Source organism: Mustela lutreola, chromosome 4, assembly GCF_030435805.1.
Source record: "Mustela lutreola isolate mMusLut2 chromosome 4, mMusLut2.pri, whole genome shotgun sequence".
NCBI lineage: Eukaryota > Metazoa > Chordata > Mammalia > Carnivora > Mustelidae > Mustela > Mustela lutreola.
In genome coordinates this window covers 174,137,237-174,147,230 of record NC_081293.1, presented here as the reverse complement: position 1 = coordinate 174,147,230, position 9,994 = coordinate 174,137,237, and the positions used below count along the sequence as shown (strand labels likewise).

Below are 9,994 nucleotides of genomic sequence, written 5' to 3'. Positions count from 1 at the left end.
ATAGGTGGATTTGAAGTGTTGTATGCAGAGAGGGAAGGAAGACCGATGGAGAGCACAGTGGTAAGAAATAAAAATGCCAGCTTATTACAAATTGATCAGCTGCCTCAATTGTTAAAAATGCCAGCTGGTTGGAAAGTATCATTTTCTCTGTAAATTGTTATAAAATTATTATTAAAAATTGCAGTGTAAGCTGATTTTTAACCCAGATGAAAAACTATGGTTTATATACAGAAACATGCGAGGATTTATAGGTCATTAAAGAGAGACTTTTGAGGTGGTTGGGCTCGGGCTACCAGCCAGTGCTGCCATTTCCAGCAGTGGGACCTTGGGACACCTTTCATTTCCTCAAGAGAGAATTGTAGAATTGTGTGGGTTAGAGAAAGTGTATATAAGGCCCCTAGTAGGTTCTTGGCATCTACTAGAACATAAATAAATTGTGTTCAGAAAACAGTAATGATAATATAAATAGTAACAGTAATAACTATTTGGGAGCAGAGTGATAAATTATTTCAAGTGACTCCTATGTGTATTTAAAATGTATTCTAAAGTGAACATAACAGTATATAGATTATTCTAGAAACATGGCTTGTGTTGGCTCATACTTTTAAGATCCTTCCACTGAAATCATCTCTGCACCAGCATTGCCAAGATTATGCTGAAGGATATGTTTTTTTTGTGTGTAGTGTTTCAAATAGCATCTTTACATCCAATTTCCTGAATTGTCATTTTAACACTTTGCAGTGAAAGAAGTAAACTATCACTTGAAAAGAATGTATTATATAAAATGTGTTTCTAAGAAACTTGAATTTATTTGAAAAATTTTGCTGGGCCTCAATTTGCTAATGAAAAAAAAAACACATTATTTCATATAAGTTGCTTTCTCAAGAATTGAAACTTCTCCATTAAGTGCTAAGGATTTCATATGGCACCAGGTTTTTAAAGGTTTTTAAAAGAACACCTAAAAGCACCAGTGAACAGTTTATTCTTCCTGTGTGTTCAGAATTAGAATAAAGCTTTTGACAGTATCATCAATGCACTGACAGTATTGAAGGTCCTTAACCTTATTATGGAACAGTTGAACAATACTTGTTTGTTCATCCCAGAATCACATAAGAAAAATCTTTGGGTTTCAAGGTTTTCAGTTGCTTTTTTCTTTTCTTCTTCTTCTTCTTTTTTTTTTTTTAAATGAAAAGTGATGTTGGCAATGACAATGAGTAGAGTGACAAAAGCAGATAGTACCTGTGGAGATAAGTTCTCATGTTATCGTTAATAGTGATAACAGTCTTTAAACATGGGCAATTTTTTTCATATACGTATTTTTTAAAAAGAAAAGTCCTTGCATAAAATTGTTTTTTTCCCTTTGGAACTAACTTACCCTTTGAGAGGTTGTAGAATAACCTGTTATATGAACTTTATGGTAGATATTTCAGTAGTGTCTCACATTGCATCAGGTGAGGAATATAGGTTTTTAAAAATTTAATTAAAAAATTTATTTGACAGAGATGGAGCAAAAGCAGGTGGAGCTACAGGCATAGGGAGAGGGAGAAGCAGGCTCCCCACTGAGGAAGGAGCCTTTGTGGGGCTCGATGCCAGGACCCTGGGATGATGACCTGAGCCAAAGGCACCCACTTAACCAACTGAGCCACCCAGGCACCCAAAGGAATATACGGGTTTAATCAGGGCATTGCTAGGTTTAATATGCTCTCACATACAATGTGACTGGGGTACACAGCTATTACGTTTTTGAGAATGTAACATTCTAATCTACCTCTTCACTTTACTTTTTAGTTTCTTAAATATTTGGACAAGTATAAAGTAGACAAAAGTGAGGCAGTTGTGCCATCCAAGTATCTCCAGTAGAATTTTTTAATAAAAAAGACAAAGTGCTACAGTGATACGATTAGAAAATTACAATAGGGCTCTTGGTGTATTGGTAACATATAGTATTGGTAATGTTTGACAATGTGTGATTCACAGGAATTCATTTTATTATTGTGCTGCAAAATATATGTAAATTTTTCGTATGTAGTTTTGTATGCATCCAGTGTTACACGGGGGCCAATCTTTAACTCTCCCTCAAATAAATGATTAAGAAATGGGGTGCCTGGGTGACTTAGCTGGTTAAGCATCTGAGTGTTGATTTCTGCTCAGGTTATGATGGTAAGATTGAGCCCATGTCAGACTCCGTGCTGGGCATGAAGTCTGCTTCAGATTCTCTCTCTCCCTCTTCCTCTACCCTTCTGCCCCACATCTCCTGCCCATGCACTCTTTCTAAAACAACAACAACAACAACAACAATAATAAAAAATAAAAATAAATGAACAACAAAAACTGACTGAAATGAAAAGTAAAAACTTCTATCCCTAGGTACTCTCTTTAAAGGAAACTACTATTTTGTCATTTTCTAGTATATCTTTCTTGAAAATGTTCTAAGCATTTAAAATATATATTGTACATATTCCTTTTATTGGACTGTAAAAACAGCGCAAGGCTGCCAGGGAGTCAGGTTCTGGAACTAGAAAATCTGGGCTGGAATCTTGTCTCCTCCAATGACATTGTGGGACTTTAAGTTATTTAGTCTCTCTGTGGCTTCCGTACTTTCATCTGTCAAATGGAGCTAATAAGCCTTAGAGGGTTACTTTTAGGATTGGGTGTGTTATGTTAAACATACTCCTGGCATATTGCATTAAGGAAATATAAACTACAATTACTGCTTATGCCAAACAGATTGTTTATCAGTTTTATTGAGGTATAAGTGACAAATAAAATTCTAAGATATTTAAGTGTACAAAACAAAGTTGATATATGTATACATTGTGAAAGGATTAGTTAACACATCCATCACATCACATAATTACCTTTTCTTGGTGAGAACGTTTAAGTTCTACTCTTTTAGCAAATTTCAGTTGTGCAATACAGTGTCACCAACCTATGGTTATTGTGTCATACATTAGATCCTTAATCCTTATTTATCTTATAACTTCAAGTTTGTACCCCTTTATCAACCTGTACTTATTTGTCTCACCCCGAAGCCCCTGGAAACCACTTTTTTACTGTTTTTTTTGTTTGATTATTTCTTTTAGATTTCATACATACGTAATGCCATGTGGCATTTGTTTTCCCTGTAGGGCTTATTTCACACAGCAGTATGCTCTCCAGTTTCATCCATGTTGTTGCAAATGAAAAGATTTCCTCCTTTTAAAAGGTTGAATAGTATTCCATTATATATGTATATACCATGTTTTCTTTTTAAAAAATTTTTTAATTTTTTTATTAACATATAATGTATTATTAGCCCAGGGTACAGATCTGTGAATCACCAGGTTTACAATTTACAGCACTCACCATAGCACATACCTTCCCCAAAGTCCATAACCCTCCCCCCCACTTCCTCCCTCCCCCCAGCAACCCTCACTTTGTTTTGTGAGATTAAGAGTCTCTTATGGTTTGTCTCCCTCCCAATCCCATCTTGTTTAATTTATTCCTTTCCTACCTCCCAAGCTCCCCATGTTGCCTCTCAACTTCTTCATATCAGGGAGATCATATGATAATTATCTTTCTCTGATTGACTTATTTCGCTCAGCATAATACCCTCTAGTTCCATTCACATCATCGCAAATGGCAAGATTTCATTTCTTTTGATGGCTGCATAGTATTCCATTGTATATATATACCAATCTTCTTTATCCATTCATCTGTTGCTGGACATCTAGGTTCTTTCCATAGTTTGGCTATTGTGGACATTGCTGCTATAAACATTTGGGTGCACGTGCCCCTTTGGATCACTATGTTTGTATCTTTAGGGTAAATACCTAGTAGTGTGATTGCTGGGTCATAGGATAGCTCTATTTTCAGCTTTTTGAGGAACCTCCATGCTGTTTTCCAGAGTGGTTGCACCAGCTTGCATTCCCACCAGCAGTAGGGGGGTTCCCCTTTCTCTGCATCCTCACCAGCATCTGTCATTCCCTGACTCAATTTTAGCCATTCTGACTGGTGTGAGGTGGTATCTCATTGTGGTTTTGATTTGTATTTCTCTGATGGCAAGTGATGTGGAGCGTTTTTTCATGTGTCTGTTGGTCATCTGGATGTCTTCTTTGCAGAAATGTCTGTTCATGTCCTCTGCCCCTTTCTTTTTTTTTTTTTTAAAGATTTTATTTATTTATTTTGACAGACAGAGATCACAAGTAGGCAGAGAGGCAGGCAGAGAGAGAGAGGAGGAAGCAGGCTCTCCGCAGAGCAGACAACCCGACGTGGGGCTCGATCCCAGGACACTGGGATCATTACCTGAGCTGAGGACAGAGGCTTTAATCCACTGAGCCATCCAGGCACCCCCCTCTGCCCATTTCTTGATTGGATTATTTGTTCTTTGGGTGTTGAGTTTGATAAGTTCTTTATAGATTTTGGATACTAGCCCTTTATCTGGTATGTTGTTTGCAAATATCTTCTTCCATTCTGTCAGTTGTCTTTTGGTTTTGTTGAGTGTTTCCTTTGCTGTGCAAAAGCTTTTGATCTTGATGAAATCCCAATAGTTCATTTTTGCCCTTGCTTCCCTTGCCTTTGGTGATGTTTTTAGGAAGTTGTTGCTGCGGCTGAGATCGAAGAGGTTGCTGTCTGTGTTCTCCTCAAGGATTTTGATAGATTCTTGTATCTCATTGAAGTCTTTCATCCATTTTGAGTCTATTTTTGTGTGTGATGTAAGGAAATGGTCCAGTTTCATTTTTCTGCATGTGGCTGTCCAGTTTTCCCAGCACCATTTGTTGAAGAGACTGTTTTTTCCATTGGACATTCTTTCCTGCTTTGTTGAAGATTAGTTGACCATAGAGTTGAGGGTCTATTTCTGGGCTCTCTCTTCTGTTCCATTGATCTATGTGTCTGTTTTTGTGCCAGTACTATACTGTCTTAATAATGATAATTTTGTAATAGAGCTTGAAGTCTGGAATTGTGATGCCACCAACTTTGGCTTTCTTTTTCAATATTCTTCTGGCTATTCGAGGTCTTTTCTGGTTCCATATAAATTTAAGGGTTATTTATTCCAGTTCTTTAAAAAAAAAAAAAAGAATGGTATTTTGATAGCAATTGCATTAAATGTGTAGATTCCTTTAGGTAGCATAAACATTTTCATAATATTTGTTCTTCCAATCCATGAGCATGGAATACCTTTCCATTTCTTTGTGTCTTCCTCAGTTTCTTTCATGAGTACTTTATAGTTTTCTGAGTACAGATTCTTTGCTTCTTTGGTTAGGTTTATTCCTATGTATCTTATGGTTTTGGGTGCAATTGTAAATGGGATCAACTCCTTAATTTCTCTTTCCTCTGTCTTGTTGTTGGTTTATGGAAGTGCAACTGATTTCTGTGCATTGATTTTATATCCTGAATTCCTGTACTGGATTTATATTACTGAATTTCTGTACAAGTTCTAGCAGTTTTGGAGTGGAGTCTTTTGGATTTTCCACATAAAATATCATATCCTCTGCAAAGAGTGAGAGTTTGACTTCTTCTTTAGTGGTTTGGATGCCTTTAATTTCTTTTTGTTGTCTGATTGCTGAGGATAGGACTTCTAGTACTATGTTGAATAGCAGTGGTCATAGTGAATATCCCTGCCATGTTCCTGATATTAGTGGGAAAGCTCTCCATTTTTCTCCATTGAGAATGATATTTGCTGTGGATTTTTCATAGATGGCTTTGATAACATTGAGGAATGTGCCTTCTATCCCTACACTTTGAAGAATTTTGATCAAGAAAGAATGCTGTACTTTGTCAAGTGCTTTCTCAGCATCTATTGAGAGTATCATATGGTTCTTGTTCTTTCTTTTATTAATGTATTGTATCACATTGATTGATTTTTGGATGTTGAACCAACCTTGCAACCCAGGAAAAAAATCCCGTTTGGTCGTATACCACATTTTCTTGATCCATTCATCCATTAATAGGCACTTGGGTTGTTTCCATATCTTTCCATATCTTGGCTATTGTGAATAATGATGCAATGACCATGAAAGTACAGTTATCTCTTTGAGAAAATAGATTTGTGTGCTTTGGATATATATCCAGAAGTGGGGTTGCTGTATCACATGGTAGTTCTATTTTTCATTTCTTAAGGAAACGCCATACTGTATTCCATAATGACTGTACCAATTTGCATTCCCACCAACAAAGCACAAAGTCTCCATTTTCTCCACATCCATACCAGCATTTGTTATCTGCCTTTTGATAAGAGCCATCCTAACAAGCATGAGGTGATACCTCATTGAAGTTTTGATTTGCATTTCTCTGATAATTAGTGACGCTGAACATTTTTTTGATGTACCTGTCAGTCATTTGTATGTCCTCTTTGGAAAAATTTTGAGTTGATTTTGTGTGTGGTATACGATAGGAGTCCAGTTTCATTTTATTGTAGGTGGGCATCCAGTTATCCCAGCAGTATTTGGTGAAGAGCTTGTCCTTCCCTACTGTTTATTTTTGGCTCCTTTGTTGAAAATGAACTGACCATATAAGCACAGGTTCATTTCTGTGCTCTATACTGTTCCATTGATCTGTGTGCCTTTATGCCAGTACCATACTTTTTTTTTTTTAAGATACTGGGACTTGGGTAAATTTATTTCTTTGACAATTTACTTAATATTATAAAATTATGAACTTGATGGAAGAATTTTTGCAAAAATTAATGATAATATCTAATGCACAAAATTTCTCATTTCTTTTTTTAAAGGTTTAAAATGTATTTTAATAAGTAGACACTGCATTACTGCTCCATTTCTCAGAAAACTCCAAAGATATCAGGGACAAGTCAAACATAGTATACAAGTAAAAAATAATGCACAGCATAACTACCTAAGATAGGCAAGGCTAAGAGTGACTGTCTGACCTTCAGCACGTAGTAAGCTTGTTTCCAAGATTGTACTAGACCTATCAAGAAAATATGTGAATAGCAACATCACAGACACAAAAGGGCCATTCCTAGGTTGTCCTTACCAAGAAAAAAGATGGAGGAAACTTAACACAAGATTTTTTAAAGATACACTAAAATGAAAATCTCTAAGAGAAAATGTCTTCCTTAGGACATGAAGGGGTGATGCATGGGGTAGAATAGAACTTTATGTTTGTTGTCTGTGATCTCTCTGGACATTTGCCTGAATTCCCACCTGCAGGTGAATGGGACAATAGGACTAAGGTCCTTGGGATGGGATTTTTTTTTTTTTTTTTGGTATGTGGCAGTGCCCCTGGGTTTGGAGAATATAAGAATGAGAAAGCAAATACAACAGGATGAGTAAAGATTGGAATGATCAAGATTAATAGGAGCTCTAACTGGATCCATTTTGCCGTAGTTCCTCCCCACCCACACCCCCAGGCCCTCAATAATCAAGGGAGACTTAAGGAATGCACCACACAGAATCAACTTGTTAAATGATAAACCGCACAGAACTGATTTGTTAAAATATCGCCCCTCCCTCACCCTCAGCCTCCCCCAAACTCCCTCAGAGTAGTGCGGGCAAGGAAGACCCAACTATTGGGAGAAACCCCTAACACTTTTCCATGGCAGAATTCAGGCTAGGCTAGGGTCGTTCTTTTAAGGGTTTATGGGAAACTAGACATGGAGATTTTTGTTAGTATCAGAGATGTTCGTCTGGAGCAAATTCAGCTCCAGGAGCTGCATGGTTGAACGCAGGGTGGGGGTGAGGCGGGGTTCCACTAATTGCCCCAATTTCTTCCACTGTAGCAGCTGGGCCAAAGCGTTCAGTTGTTGGTGGGGTCAATCGCAAGGTTCCATCTGGCATAATGGTGACAGGTCCTGGAGGAGCTGTGCCAGCTGGCACTGGAGCAGGGGCACAGTGACTCTGTTGTTGATGCCCACAGCACCTCCCATTGCCACCCGGCCCATCTGTATCTCCTGTTCTCTTGCATCAGGGCACGTTCCCTTGAATCCTTCCCGCTGTAATTGCCTCATTTCTTGCTGTTGCCGCCGCATCTCCTCCTCACAGCGCCTGCGCTCCTCCTCCCGTCTGAGCTCCAGTTACTTCCGTTTTTGCCTTTCTTGGTTGTGCAGCGCTTCCATCCCCCAAAGTTCTTGATGCTACATCGAATTCTGTCTCATGAGTATGAGCTGGTGTTAGGGCGGGCAGCCTCCGTCTCCAGCTTCTCACAAGTCCCTTGATGCTGCGGTCCGCTTGGTCCTGCTGCTGCTTCTCCGTCTCTGAGTGCCTTCCAGCACGTGGCATACTCATACTCCGAGGAGCCAGGCTGTGCAGATTTGGGTGGCTGCTCTCACTCCGTGTGAAATGGCTCACTCTTTATCACCAGCTTCTCGGGAAGTCCGTCTTCATCATCCAGCTGGTCCATGGGCTCCACAGTCACAGGCTGAGTAAATACGGTCAGCAGGAAGGAGCCTTCACTGCACCTGTCCAGAGCTTTCTGAACAGCTGGCTTCCCTGAGAATTCAAGTTCCTTCCCCTGGGGGCCTTTCTTGATCATCCACAGTAATGACAGCCCTTTCCACCTGGCCAAACATGGAAAAGGCTTCCTCCAGCAGTTCGTTGGAAACGCACCAAGGAAGGTTTCGGACTGCACTGGGTGCGCTGCGGCAGGCAGAGCACACACTCAGCCGCTTTCCATGGAGCAGCACATTGTCCAGCTCTGCGTGCGAGATCTCCCCTAGTGTTCCTGTTTGCCAGTGGATAGAGCCAAAGCCCTTCTCCTTAGGAATGAAGGCTCCACTTGCCATCCCATATTTCTCAAAGAGTTTCCTCCTCTCATCCTCAGTGAGGTCAGGAGGAGGACTGCCCACAAAGAGCTGGTTGTGTCGGGTGAAGGTCTTCTCTCCTGGTTTCCTAAAATTCTTCAGGTTAATAGTCAAGAGTTCATTTTGGCTACTGGCTTGTTGTCCATTTGCGGGTCCTGGTGGTGGTGGTGGCTGCTGCTGTCGCTGCTGCTGGTGACGCTGATGATGCTTCCTTGGAGTACGGCTTTGCTTCTCTGAGTTAAAGGTTTTGTTGCATTTTTGCATTCCTCTACTGACTGTTCTCTCTGCAGAGTAACAGCAATGCTATCTGACCTCTACCATCTTAAGCTGAATTTTCTCATTTCTATGTTTACTAAAAATAGGTCATGTGGTTTGTAACCAGAATGTAATTTTTAAAATTTTAATTCCAGTGTAGTTGACACACAGTGTTATATTAGTCTCAGGTGTATAATATAGTAATTCAGTAATTCCAAATATTACACAGTGCTCATCGAGATAAATGTACTCTTTTTTTCTTTTTTTAAAAATATTTTATTTATTTATTTGAGAGAGAATGAGTGAGAGAGAGCATGAGAGAGGAGGAGGTTAGAGGGAGAAGCAGACTCCCCAAGGAGCTGAGAACCCGAAGCAGGACTCGATCCTGGAAGTCCGGGATCATGACCTGAGCTGAAGGCAGTCGCTCAACCAACTGAGCCACCCAGGCACCCAGATAAGTGTACTCTTAATCCCCATAACCTACTTCACTCATCTCCCCACCCACCTCCTCTCTGGTAACCATCTGTTTGTTCTCTACAGTTAAAAGTCTGCTTTTTTGGTTTGTCTCTTTTTGGTTGCTGTTCATTTGTTTTGTTTAATTCCGCTTATGAGTGAAGTCATATGGTATTTGTCTTTATCTGACTGGCTTATTTCACTCAGCATTATGCTCCCTAGCTTCACCCATATTGTTGCAAACAGCAAGACCTCATTCTTTTTTATGGCTGAAGATTATTTTATCATATATATGTATATTTCCGTATACCATATCTTTTTTATTTATTTATTTTTTTAAAGATTTTATTTATTTATTTGACAGAGAGAGATCACAGGTAGGTAGAGAGACTGGCAGAGAGAGAGAGAGCGGGAAGCAGGCTCCCTGCTGAGCAGAGAGCCCGACATGGGACTCGATCCCAGGACCATGAGATCACGACCTGAGCCGAAGGCAGCGGCCCAACCCACTGAGCCACCCAGGCGCCCCACCATATCTTTTTTAAAAAGATT

At 39.6% G+C, this 9,994-nt stretch overlaps 1 pseudogene; it reads right to left on the bottom strand.

The window, feature by feature from the left end:
* Positions 1-7,610: 7,610 nt before the first annotated feature.
* On the bottom strand, positions 7,611-9,001 carry LOC131830208 (non-POU domain-containing octamer-binding protein-like; annotated as a pseudogene).
* Between the last annotated feature and the right edge of the window lie 993 nt (positions 9,002-9,994).